Source organism: Pseudonaja textilis, chromosome 1 (genome assembly GCF_049901715.1).
Source record: "Pseudonaja textilis isolate UNSWEBS1 chromosome 1, rPseTex1.2, whole genome shotgun sequence".
NCBI classification, from domain to species: domain Eukaryota; kingdom Metazoa; phylum Chordata; class Lepidosauria; order Squamata; family Elapidae; genus Pseudonaja; species Pseudonaja textilis.
Window position 1 is genome coordinate 298,420,611 of NC_141990.1, and position 14,376 is coordinate 298,434,986.

The 14,376-nt window shown below is 41.3% G+C and overlaps 1 long non-coding RNA gene across 5 annotated transcripts in view; it reads left to right on the forward strand.

Moving 5' to 3' along the window:
- The window catches only part of LOC113435009 (uncharacterized), a 137,074-nt gene that overhangs the window by 37,441 nt on the left and 85,257 nt on the right, over positions 1-14,376 (forward strand). The window lies entirely within an intron of this gene.

Here is a 14,376-nt window from a genome sequence, read left to right on the forward strand (position 1 = left end):
TGCCTGGAAGATAGCTGAAATGTGTTTCTACTTGAGAAATGGAAATAATCGTCATATTTAAGATTTAACTCATAGTTGCAAAGAAATATGTTAATGACAGTTGCTGCATTAAGATTTTAATTGTTATGCTTGAAGGGCATTAACTGAACTGGTATTTCTGTTTTGCTCTATGCAAAAAAAAATCCTTATTAGCATTCTTCATTTTGATGTTCTCCAGAGGCAATAGACTATAGTTTCAAGTCCCCTCCCTCAAATTTCAGTCCGGATTTTTTTAAAAATCACCTTTTTAAACTGTATGTCTGACTTTTTAATTGTATTTCCCTTTTTGTTCTATTTTCTATCTATGTGATTCCAAGAGTCAAAAATAACTTAATAGCACATAATCTTTTTTGTTCGATTGCGGGAAAAGAGACTCGAGACCAGTGTAACAGTTCAGCTCTTTACTTGGTATATAGTTCTGTGCTGGACCTGCGATCCGCGGCAGCCCTTCTTATAGGGATTGCCGGCGGCTCGCAGCCAATGACGGCTCTTTGAATCTCCCGCAATCAGCGCAGCCAATCGCGGTTGATTCCTTATGAGCCAATCACTGTAGCTCTTTCCACCAATCACAGAGTAGTCCATTTTGGCCAATCAGGTGAGGGTATTCCAAGAATGCTAATATGGAACACCCCTCCCCTCTTGGTTTAGCCCAACCTACGTAACATAGTCTCGTAGGTAGGCGGGGCTTTTAATGTTTCTGTTTGACCTGCGCAGCTCAGTTGTTGTATGGTCGTCAGCTGGTTCAGATGGGATCTTCATTGCTCCTGTCCTTCTCGATGGAACCGCCTGGAAGGGTGAGTCAGGCCTCTCGCTGCAACTCCCACCCAGTCTACCGGGGTCGGTTGAGTTGTCGGCTCTGCTGTTCCCGCCTGGGTTTTCCGGGCTGGTTGAACTGGCTTGGCTGCTTCTTCCAGGCAAGGCTTCATGTTGGTGGTCTTCTGTTGGTTCCCTTCTGTTGCCATCGTCCGTTGGTAAGTATTGCTGGTTTCTTTTATTGTTTATTGGTGTGGGTTGTGTTCTGGAAGGATTTTCTCTTCCCTCTTGGGTAATATTTGGGATTTTCCCCCCCCCTCTGATTTTTCTATTAGGGTTTATTTGCTCGTTGCTTGTGTTGGGGGGTGTTCTTGACCTTAGTTGGTCGATGTGTCATTTCCAGCTTCTTCTGTCTTCTGTGTCTAGCTGGTACGACCGGGGGCCTGTCACTTGGGTTATTATGGCTGGTACCCAGAGTGGTTTCCCCGAAAAATTCTTTGCGTATACCATGTCTCCTGGTTTAAATGTGCGGTACCAGCTAGATGAATCTGGTGGTTTTTCGGGATTATATGTCGGGTGCAGCCTGTCTAGGTGTGATCATAGCTTTCTGCCCTTTAGGAGTTCTGCTGGGCTTTTGTTGGTTTTTGCACTGGGTGTTATGTGTTGTATTGTCAGTAGTTTATTAATTTTGTTGTGTATGTTTCCGGTGTCCATTTTTTCTAATGCCTCTTTTGTGTACCTGACCATTCATTCCGCCCTCCCGTTCACCGCTGGGTGAGCGGGCGATGTCAATGCGTGCTGTATGCCCCGTTCTGCAAGAAATTGTTCGAATACCAATGCCGTGAACTGCGGGCCATTGTCAGACACTAGCAAGTCCGGTAGTCCATGGGTGGCAAACAGTTTGATTAGTTTTCTTATGACTGCTTCCATGGTGGTTGATTGCATGATGCTCACCTCTAGCCAGTTTGAGTAAGCATCAACAGTGATTAGGAATGTGTGCCTTTTTGTTGGACCCACAAAGTCTATGTGGATCCTCGACCATGGTCCCCTGGGTGTCTCCCATTCGAGGGTCGGTGCGGTGGGGGGGGTTGGTCTGGATCTTTGGCATTTGTTGCAAGTTGCCACCCATGTTTCTATGGTTTTGTCCATCCCCGGCCACCAGACGTAGCTCCTGGCTAGGGATTTCATCTTAATGATGCTTGGGTAACCCTCGTGCAGCATGCCCAATACCCTTGTTTGCAATGTTTCCGGAATCGCCACTCTGTCCCCCCATAATATGCACCCCTTTTGCATAAATAGTTCAATCTGCCGGTTTCAGAAGGGTTTAAACTAGTCGCCCCCCTTAGTTTCCAGCCACCCTTTTTCTACCCAGCTCAAGACTCGTGCCAGCTTCCTGTCTTTAATAGTCTCTCTGGCAATGTCTGATGCGGTCATTAGTGGGTTGGGCAGTGTCTCTATTTGCAGGGTGGATGTGGTGGGTGCCAGGTCATCTTCCAGGTTCGGCAGGGGAGCACGGCTTAGTGCGTCTGTGTGTGAAATGTTCTTCCTGGGGCGGTGTATTAATTGATAGTTATAGGCGGCAAGGAACTTGGACCACCTCGTCATCCATGGTGACAAGATGTTGGGGTGGCCTTGTTCCCTGCCAGGATCCCCAGGAGTGGTTTGTGATCGGTGATAAGTGAAAAGTTCCTACCGTATAGATACTCGTGGAACCGCTTCACGCTGGTGATTTCTGCCAATGCTTCTTTGTCCAGCTGGCTGTAATTCCTCTCTGCCCTGGACAATGTCTTGAAGAAGAAAGCAATGGGTGCTTCTCTCCCATCTGGCAGAGTGTGGCTTAGTATGGCTCCGATGCCAAATGGCTAAGCGTCACAGGTTATGGTTAACAGTAGGGACTCACTGTATTGAATGAGGACTGCTTCTGAGGTTATTAAGTCCTTTATTTTTTGAAATGTGGTTTCTTCCCGCTTGCCCCAGGACCAGGTGGCTGACTTGTCCAGTAGCCTATGGAGAGGCTCCGCTGTTGTTGCCTTTTGGGGTAAAAACACTTTATAGAAGTTAATCAGCCCTAGGAATGCCTGCAGCTCCATTTTATTCTGCAGTCTTGGGGCTTCCTTAATGGCTTTAACTTTCTTTTCTGTGGGGTGAATTCCGTGTTTGTCGACCAAGTACCCCAGGAATTCAACTTTTTCTGTGCATAGTTGGCACTTCTCCTTTTTAATTTTTAGTCTTGCGTCTTTAAATTTCTGCAGGACCTCTTGGAGGTGGCTCCCCAATTGGCTCTTGTTCTTTGCTGACACTAGCACGTCATCGAAGTAGGGCACCACCCCTTTTATCCCTTGCAATAGCCGGTCCATTAAGCTTTGGAACACCCCTGGGCCCACGCTGACTCCAAACTGGAGTCTCTTGCACCGGAATGTCCCCCAGTGGGTTACAATGGTTTGCGCTTCAGCAGTCTTGGTGTCGACTGGCAGCTACTGGTATGCTTGTGCCAGATCAAGCTTCGTGAAGACTCTTCCTCCCCCCAGTGAGTGTAGGAGGTGCTGTACCACCAGGACGAGGTAAGCACTCTGCTGTAGCGTGCGGTTGAGCGTTGCCTTTTAGTCATCACAGATACTTACTGACCCATCCGGCTTTATTGGGGTGACTATTGGGGTCTCCCATCGTGCGTGGTCTATCGGCTCCAGGACCCCTTGCACGATGAGCTTATCCAATTGCTCATCTATTTTTGGCTTGAGGGCAAACGGAACTCGCCTCGGTTTTAGGCGGATTGGGGCAATATTGGGGTTCAAGTTAAATGTTATTGGGGACCCCCGGTACTTGCCTAATTCGCTGTTGAAGATCTCCTGGAAGTCCTTTACGAGGGTCTCCTCCCAGTCTGCTTCTGCAATGTGGTTGATGCCGGTCACCTCGATCCCCAACGGCGCAAACCATTCCAGTCCCAGCAGGCTTGGGCAGTCTTTATCCACGATAGTTAATGGCAGGACTTCTGTGTGTTCTTTAAAGTTCACCTGAAAGTGTCCGATTCCAACCATGGGGATCCAGTTCCCCTGGTAATCTTTCAGGGTCAGTCTCTGGCTTTCCAATACTCACCTGCATATGCTAGGTACCAGGCGCTTAATTGTATTCCAGGAGACGATGGAGAGGTAGGATCCGGAATCCACCTCTATGTTGCATGGTAGGTCTTCGATGTGTACCTTTATGTGCACTTTTTGGGCATCGGCTGTGGTTGAGTGCCCGATGACGACTGTTTGGTGCATCTCCTCTCTCTGCCTCGTTTCGCTGAGCCGCTTGCTTCTCCCCTCTTGGCTTCACCGGCTTTCTGCGTGTTGGTCTCTGGTCCTAGGGGGGGTGCCGTCTCATCGTCTGGGACTGTGGTTTCTCTTGTTCTGGCATACCTTGGCGATGTACCCCTGTTTGTCACAGTGCTGGCAAATGGCGTCTAAGAACTGGCACTCTGATCGGGAATGATCGCCTCCACACCCGGCACACTGGAACCCCAACTTACGACCTCTCCGCTCTTGCCAGTCTCGTTCCAAGTGCATTCTGTGGATCTCCTCCTCGTCATCCTCGGTTTTGGAGAAGGAGTCGATGTCCCCATGGTGTGTGGTTATGGCTTTGTGGCTTGCTTCTGGTCTTTTTTCCGGGGCCGGTGTCATCTCAGTGGGTGCTTGCCGGTCTGTCGCATGCATCTGCCTCATCTTGGCTGCTGATTGTTTCGCTGTCTTGGCTGTGGTTGCTTCGGCAATGGCCTCAGTGATCGAAATGTCCGCTCGGGCCATCAGTCAGCTCTGGAGTATGGGGTCCCTTAGCCCAAGGACCATGTAATCTCGCAGAGCCTCATCCATGTCAGAAAATCCGCACATGCCTCCAAGGCTTCTGAGGGCCGCCATGAAATCGCCAATGTTTTCGCCCTCCTTCTGGTCCCTTCAGTAGAATTCATGCCGTCGGATGAGGTTGGGGACGGCCGGTGAGTAATGGTGTCAGAGAAGCTGGTCAAGATCTGCCCAGTCCATCTCCTTTACATCTCGGGGCTTGGCCAGTGCCTTGGCCAGTGCCTTGGCAATCTTGAACACTGCGGGCCTGCAGTGTGTCAGGAACACAGCTCTTTTTCTCTGGCCATTGGCATCCTTCAGATTATTGCTCTCGAGGAACATGAGGAATCGATCGATGTATGATTCCCAGGCCTCGGCTGCCTGGTCGTAGGGTGCGGGTGGCGCATTGCTGCCAGACATCTTGTCGGTCGTTCAGCTCTGGGTGCCACGTGCTCGCCTGGCCTCTTGTCTCAGGATCCCACCCTCATCGCCAGTGTTCGATCGCGGGAAAAGAGAGACTCGAGACCAGTGTGACAGTTCAGCTCTTTATTTGGTATATAGTTCTGTGCTGGACCTGCGATCTGCGGCAGCCCTTCTTATAGGGATTGCCAGCGGCTCACAGCCAATGACGGCTCTTTGAATCTCCCGCGATCGGCGCGGCCAATCATGGTTGATTCCTTATGAGCCAATCACTGTAGCTCTTTCCACCAATCACAGAGTAGTCCGTTTTGGCCAATCAGGTGAGGGCATTCCAAGAATGCTAATATGGAACAATTTTCCTTTGATATTTCATACTGATTTTTTTTTATTATTCCTGCTAAAAGAACTTCATTTCTCCATATTAATCGTATAAGTGAAAATTGGAGTTCAAATAAGATAAATACAATAGATAAATAAGATAAACATAAATTTCAGATTTTACTGCATGCCAACTTGAGTTATAGTAAACATAATTATTTAATATTGAAGGTTCAAACATAATTGCAGAAAATTTTCAGTCATGTAATAAATTGTATGATATTATGATGTTATGCTGAGCCTACAGTGATGGAGCGGCTTACAGAGGAAACAAGTGCCCTGGAATAAGGACGAAGGCACTATAAAAGAGAGTAGGTGGGAGCTTTTTTTCTTTCTTTCTTTCATGGTGGATTCGTTGAGGTTGGGATTTTGTTGTGGGAGAGGTAGGGCTGAGTTATGACAGAGACAAGGCCTCAGGTCTGTTTCTCAGAGCAACAGCCAACTTCTAGTGACATTAATCCCCTGATTCTTGCTTCTCTTTAAAAATCTTCCAGCCCAATATTACTTTTTAAAAAGTGATAGAGAGATTTTATATGGGAGGAAATAATAATGAAAAATTAACAAGGAAAACGGACACAACTGAGGATGGAATTTTCATAGTTTAAATACTAGGCTGGATATTCAGAATTATTGCTGGTTATATGCAGAAACAATCTAAATCTTTATAGTTGTAAAACTTCACTTTCCAAATCTACAAGCTATTTCATTCTTCATCTTTAAATGTAAATGATTGGAGGAAAGCACTCCTACAATCAGTTCTCAAATTTTAAAAATCTGAAGCAAACAGTTAAAAGGGTTGCAAGGGGAGGAACTGCAAGAGAAAATCTGAGGGGAAAGGGGGGTGGATTTACTGGATCAGAGTCTTAATTTTACTTTAGCGAAGGCATTATATTTGAAAATACACCTTGTAATTTAGAAAAGTATTGAAAATACATCTTGGCAACCTAGGATTTCTGAGGGAAATGGGTGGTTAAGAACTGTGATAAATAAATAAATAAACTAAATAAGCTAAATAAACTAAATAACCTAACTAACCAACTAAAATGCAGTGTTATTGATAGTTATTATGTGATAATAAGTTGGTAAGGCATTTTTAGCTATTTAAAACCAAAGGAGAAAGCACTAGGGAGGTAGTAAAAATAGACAATGTGCAGAAAGATTATCTATCTTAATCCTCTCTCTGCAGATGAAAATGTATCTTTTCATACAGTGCCTTGCCAAGTTTGTTATGGATAAAACAAACCAGCTGCTCAAACAGATGCTGGATCAGCAAGAGTCTCTAGCAGTACTTTCATGTTGAGTACCCCAACATTTCCATTTTCCTAAGTTGGAAACCTGGTAGAAATGATGCTTATTTGTTCCATTTTTGGTCTGAGTCATTGTCTCACCCAGAAATCTTCCAAAACTTCATAAATACTGGGGGAAATGCTTAGGTGAGAGAGCAGATTAAAAACCAACTAATCAGATCATATGCTCCAGCAGACATAGGATAGTCAGTACAGGAACACGTTGCTTAATTCTGACACACTGGTGTTGCCACTGTTGTGTTTGAGCATGCACCAAGCAGGTGCAGCAATTAATCAGTGAAGACAAGGTTACACATAGGAATGTATAAAATGTTTCAGGATCAGAACAAAATTCAAATCTTGATAGTTTTGAGTGATAGCATTTTGAGTTTTCTGGACAAAGAAAAGAATCTCGAATTATGACTTCTTAACATGTCACATGTTATGAACTCAATGTATATGACCAAAAGTTTGCTTCTGAAGCAAAACCAAAACACACCATTTTTGAGTTCTGCTCTTGCATAGCAGAGCCAATCTAGATTATTCCAGCAGGATGTTTTTGGGTGAGACTATTTTGTCCTGAACTCTGAAAATGTCATTGACTGTATCATACAAGCTCCTAATTCTGGAAGATGGAATTATGTAAGCTATGATCAGTTCCTTGGTGCTGATTTATAGTCACCCAGTTATTATTGTGCTTACATAACAGGTCAAGCTTTATATCATCTCAGCAGTTGGTAGAGCACACTAGAAGACTCTACATCAATACTGGGAAAATGGACTACATACTATAAGCTAATATTTTTCTCTCAGGTGCTGTGTCCTATCACCTGTACTGGAATAAGACTCAAAGGCAAAACCATCTGGTTTCTGAATATGGAATGAGAAGATAGTATGAATCATCTCATTCTTTAGTAACAAAATTCCTTGAAAGAACCTGAATCATTGTGATCATTTTCACAACTCCATTCTGTTGGCAATTTGGTTCCTTCATTTGGAAATCTGGAGCCAAAAGTCTATGATCTGCACTAGTGATGGGATTCAAAAATTTTTACTACCGATTCTGTGGCCGTGGCTTGATGGGTGCGGCAGGGGAAAGATACTGTAAAATCTCTAGTCAGAGATGGTGTTTGCTGATTCTCTGAACTATTCAAAATTTCTGCTACCGGTTCTGCAAACCCTTTTCAGAACCTGCTGAATACTACCTCTGATCTGTACTCAAAAGAAATGAAGATAGTGATCTGACTTCCAGTTTGTCAGGCTTCGGAGGCGGCAGGAATTCACGTTTGTGCGCAATCCCTGCCGCGCTTGCTGCCGGAGTGCCTTCGATCCAGTTGGATTGGGAGGCTATAGTTATCCTGTAGGGATAACTGAAGAGAGGGGAGATCCGGGCAGGGGTCTGGGGCATCGCAACCCCCTTCCGCAGCCGGCTTAACTCCCTTTTCCAAAGGCGGTGGAGCGGCGGTCAGCAATGATCACCACAAAGAACCTCTCAACTGGACAAGTTTTGTGCAGGAGGAAGTTGAGAAAGTGAAAGGTTTTGGCTGAATCGGGATGACAAGCAACATCTGAATACCCTGGAACTTTGGCTCTTTAAGTGATACATTGTTCCCAAGAGGATCGCAAAGCTGCAGTTGAAAGTGAAAGGGAAAGTTTTTTTTTCTCCTCACTTTCCTTCCCTACGGAGACAGCAGATGGAAATCGGAAATACCCGCTTTGGCAGCAGAAGGTAACTAACCTTGAAAATTAAAGCCAAGGGGACATTAGATTTCTAAACACTGGCATTTAAAAATTAAAATCTTTTTGCTATAAGTGGGAAGGAAGAGAGGTAAATGATTTATACCAAGATTTGTTGAAGGAGACTGCTTGGAGCTTATAAGATCAGAGATTAAATTGCAATAAAACTTCCAAAAATTACCTTGGAATTGTGTAATTGAATTCTACCCCAGGAAGAGAAAGTATTTAAAGAAGAAAGTGCTAAATGAAACAGTTTGTGCTGAGTTTGATTGCTTGATGACATTGGGACTTTTGTAAACTATCTTTTGAAAGACTAAAAAAACATTTGGATTGTTTAAAAAAAAATTTCACAGTGGTATCTGTTGAAGAATTGAAAATGGAATTTGAAAAGTTAAAAGAAGAGGAAGAAGAAGGCAAGGGCTCTTCTGGATCTATTTTTCATTTCTTAGAAATGGCGATTTCCACTTATCAGGAAATGCAACAACAAGAAGGTTCAGATGAAGAAGAAGGAGCCATCTTTAATGGACATATAATTTTAATTGAGGAAGAAAAGGGTAAAAAGGAAAAGAAAATTGAGAATTTAAGCTCTAAAAAAACAACCAAGAAAGGGAAAAATAAGGTGAAAAATCGATATAATGTCAGAAAGCAACAGAAAAGAGGAATACAACAGAGAGGGGAGACTAAGAGGCTTGAGATTGAGGGGGTGGGGTAAAAAGGCTAGACTTGACAAGGAAGGAAGGGAAAAAGTGGAGAGAAGTTATAAAGGCTTAAAACAAGATGTTAAAAAACAGATTTTTTTCAGAGACAAAGGGTAAAATATAATCTAAAAAGAGATTCTGCAAAAGTACATAAGATTGTATTGTAGTATTTGTATTTGAAATAGAGTTAGAAAATTGGAATAACATATGTGTTAATAGAACATTGTAGGGAATGTGTAAAATGTCTAAGAATTAACTAATAGAGTTTAATTAATTAATTTGTTATGGAACATTGTTTTTACCATACTATAAGCTCATTATGTTTTTTATTTTAAAATGTTATGTAGAATGTACTAAGCAGAATCAGAATGGAAATTATGTATTATTTTAAGTGTTAAATTTGGGGGAAAGATAGAAAGGCGTCATTCTGCAACCAGTGATTACAGGAAAAAGTTTGAATTAAAGAGAAAAGTTAAATAGAAAATTGAAAAAGAATGGACAAAAGATACAAGTATAATGATTTAAATTGAGATTAAATAAATAAAATAGAATTAAGAGAGTGAAAAGAGGGGAGAAGACATATGGAAAATATAGAATGTTAAATAAGATATGAAATAGTATATAAGGTGAGCATGAATTTGATTTATGTCTGTACAAAAAGTTGTAACCCAGGGTTAAGCCGCTTTCTAAAAAGAAGTTTTATGTCTTTATGTTATGTATTTTGTTTGTTTATGTTGGTTTATTGAGAATTAATACGGTTGGATAAGAACATATGAAACAGTAATAATATGAAATATAGTAATATGAAATAGATGAAAGTATAAGTTTAATGAATAAAATTGAACAAAAGTAAAGGAAGAAACAGTGAGAAGTTGGAAAAAGAGTAATAAGATATGAAGTTGAATACATAAGATGCATATTAAATTGTGTTTGTATGGAAATGTGATAATTTAGAATTATGTTGTACTTAAATAAGATGTTTTATTTGTTTTGTTAAGTAGTTCTTAGAAAAGATGTTCTATGTTCTTACGTTTTATGTTTTGTTTGTCTGTGTATTGTCTTTGAAAATTAATAAAATTTGTTTAAAAAAAAAGAAATGAAGATAGTGATCTATTCAAATGACATTATTGATTATGAATTATTTTCTTACTTTCCAAAGAAAGCTCTCATATCCATGCAATATCTAGTGTGAAGTTTAAGACATCAAAAGGCATTTCCCAGCCTGTTATTTGCACATGTGTTGGGACCACAACTCCAATAAAACTATTAAATTGAGGAAAGCCGACCTACTCGAAAGGATTTGCCCCAGATTTGTGCAGAATGAATAATGCTGTCCTATTTCCAGTCTTCTAGGAAGCTTTTGTGGTGGGAAAGATGTTAATTGTGGAACTTTATTTTATATTCAGGGAAATGTGTCACTTTATTGTCTCGTATGCTTAGATATAAAGTCAAGTCCAGCACCTATACTGCTTGTTCTTGCAGTACACAATTTGGATCAAAGCCCTGGCACTTTACTTACCTTTGATACAATGCCTAGCTACTGCAGGTTTTGTATAAGTAAACAACAACATTCTACATAGAGCACATGTCCTGCTATGAGTTATAGCCTGAACTATTATGAGCTCAAAATAATAATTTGTCATACGCAAGACAGAGGATGGCGGCAGTGAGCGGTAATAATCTTTCCAGATACCCACATTGCTTGACAAAATTTCTTTTAGATTAAGAATGTTTTTGTACGCATGTATAAACAAACTACTAAATTGGAAACAGAACTTAAAGCAGGGATTCTATGCTGGAGTTGCCTGTATCCCAGGCTCTAATAATAATAAGAGCAAGCTGTTTCATCACTGTGAGAGGCAAGGGATCTTCCAAGCATAAGGTTATTGGCACAGACAGATCTCTCACTGTCTCAATGTTATGTGGCTTCCATTTGGATCATGCATTTGCCTTGTCATTAATCTTGCATTATATGGAAAGAGAAAACTTTTTGTGCTGGTCTGGATTCTATTAAAAGATAGAATTTCCCAGAATACCATACCTCTTTCGTTCATGGTTGGAACCAGCAGACTAGAGCCACAGCAGGCTTTGAGCATATGCAAAAAGTTGCTCCAGAATCCCAGACATTTAATCCCAAATGATACAAAATGGCTTCCTTCCAGTCATGATGTATAGTTTTTGAAGGAACTCTGCTAGTCAGCAAATTATGATGCTTCATCTGAATGCAGAATGACCAGCAAATAAGACATTGTTCAGTTTCACCCTTTGCCTACATTAATTCCCATCGCATGATAATGTTCCTCAATACTTTTCAAATATTAAGTTTCTCTGAAAAGATTATAATAAGTTTATAATTTTGTAGATTTAAAGCAGAGCAGACTTACAAGATAATAGGTATAAGTATAAACATGAGTAAGAATACAGGAAATAGGTACGAATAAATGGGGACAATAGGAATACAGGGACGGTAGGCATGATTGTGCACTTATGCATGTCCCTTACAGACCTCTAAGGAATGGGGTGAGGTCAATAGTGGATAGTTTGAGGTTAAAGGAGTGGGGTTAGAGGATGTAACAACAGAGTCAGGTAGTGCATTCTTGGCATTGACCACTCTGTTGCTGAAGTCGTACTTTCTGCAATCAAGTTTGGAGCGGTTTACTCCTGAGATTATGGATTTTTCACCCCAAAATATTGACGGCAAGGGACAATATCAACAGAACATATTAAATGGAAGTGTACAATTTAAGTGAAAAATCCAATACTGTAAAGAGAATTGTTTACTACCAGCATATCCTTCTCAGGTAATCAGAGTATAGCATACGGACCACCAATCTATTAACCAAGTGCTACTTCCTTTTATTCAAAATTATAGAACCAAGATCTTACTTTTATTTATTTTATTTATTTATTAAATTTGTTTGCTGCCCATCTGTGAGGCAATATAAACCATATCTGAGATAGATAGATGATAAAAGATAGATAGATAGATAGATAGATAGATAGATAGATAGATAGATAGATAGATGATGGATAGATAGATATAGCATAAAGTAGCAAAGTAGATATAGATAGATAAACACTAACATTATAATAAAAATAAAGGTTATAGCTGGAGTGCTTAGAGCCACCCATGGGGCTGACCTGGAAACAGCAAAGTACTGCCCCGTGGTGCCTCTGCCACTGGAAATGGGGCATGGGGGGATGCATGCAGCACCCCAAGCTCCATTTTTGCTGGCAGAGGGCTACAGGAGGCAGTCATTGCTGAAAACATGGTGTGGTGGGCCATACATGCCCCCCCAGGCTCCATTTTCACTAGCAGAGGGCTATCAAAACAAACTAAAAACAAAACAAAAGGAGAAATGTTTCCCCTTTTGCATCTGAGCATGCAAGAAGGGACAGGAAAGGAGAAAGGGGAAGAGGAAAGACAAGGAAAAAGATGGGAAGATGGGAAGAGAGTAAGAAAGGAAGAATAAGAAAAGAGGGGAAAGAAGAAGAAAAGATAATGAAAAGGGAAGGAAAAAGAAGAAAAGGAAGGAAGGAAGGAAGGAAGGAAGGAAGGAAGGAAGGAAGGAAGGAAGGAAGGAAGGAAGGAAGGAAGGAAGGAAGGAAGGAAGATTATAATGAGAGTGAGGGAGGGTCTTAGGGAAGTCCGGCCACCACAGGTGTCCCCGACATGAGTCCTGTGTCATGCCCACCATGACCCACACCCACCTCCAAGCATACCTTACCATGGCCCTCAGCCCCCTGAGGTCAAACACAACCCTGATGTGGCCCTCAATGAAATTGAATATGACACCCCTGCCCTAGGCTAACCCTGCAATTGGTGCCCCATCCCAAACTCCAAGAGTGCTTTTTTTCTCTTGAAATTTGGTTCTCTACTGAACCTGGAAGCCTAGATGAATGGAAGGGACAATGTCTAACTACGAGTCAAGATGACTATGTGGAATTTTTCCTTTCAAAAGCAATCTTTCACTGAACAGCACTTACTGAAAAGCTGAAGAGGGAAATATCCACATTAGCTCCTGGGATTATTTTGCCTGAGTCTAAGCAGCAGTGGGGTGCCTCTGCCACATACTAAAGTGTATGTCCGCCAAAGCCATTCATGTGTACTATTATTCTAGCACATGAGGTAGAAATCTCTCCATCTATTCCTGGCAATAAAAATATGCTGACAAAATAACTAAGAATCCTTTGTCCTTTCAAGAGAACCCAAATTTGTTACCTAGTGGCATGACAGCCTCTGTGAGAATGGTTTTCCATCTTTCTTGTGCACTTTCTTCAGGAAACAAGGAATTGAATTGTGTGTTTTTTGGTCAAACTCTGAAAGGTTTTTCTCATGCATAGCACCCACTCTAATACTTACTAGAACAGTTATTCTTACTTTTGTGTATAGAAATATAATTCAAAGAAAACGTACACCTGTAGACTATGATAAGAATTTCTTAATTTTATGAGATACACTTGAAAAGAATTGAATGAGAAAATATAAAACTGAACTAGTTTAATTTCTATCTTATTTAAAAAATGTGTACCTTTGTACTATGGGTCCATGTTTCAGTTTGGCAAACAGTGTACATAATAGCTAGTATTTTTTCTTCAAATATTCACTCAGACCCATAAACCATATAACAGAAGAGCAGTAACATTTGATAGTTCCAGTGTCATGTTAAATTGTAAAACTACTTTAGAATTCATAACAAACCACAGATAATGACAATCTACTCTTGCTTAAATGTATTTGAAGAGGCAGCTTTGCATAAGGACAAAATAAAGCTTAAAATATATATGTAGCACAAAATTCAGTATCATGAGGATCTCATTTTTCTTTGCTACGATAAATATGCTTCTGGTTCCCATTTTGAGTTTAAAACAGTGGACAATAGTCAATAGGCATTCAGAAGTCAAAGACACAAGGAACAGATTTTCCCAAAGCAGGGAGTGTAATTTCAGTCCTGAATATCTTTTTCCTTGGCTATCAGAATATGCAAAATAATAGCATGCAAATTGCTTGATTAGCCTATTTTTTTATTGGTTGCCATCACCTTGTCCTTTAGTCAACCCCTTTTTGTTCCAAGCTGCTCTTCTCTGTACAATTTGACACTCCTGATAGATACCGGATGTGATTCCAGTGCTTGTCAGTCGCAGGATACAGAAAACCTGAGTGACTGGCACAAGTGTGGCATGCTTCATTCTGAAGTAGTCACCTCAGCTGAACTTTGTCCATTGAAATATGGGTGTGGAGTACCTCTT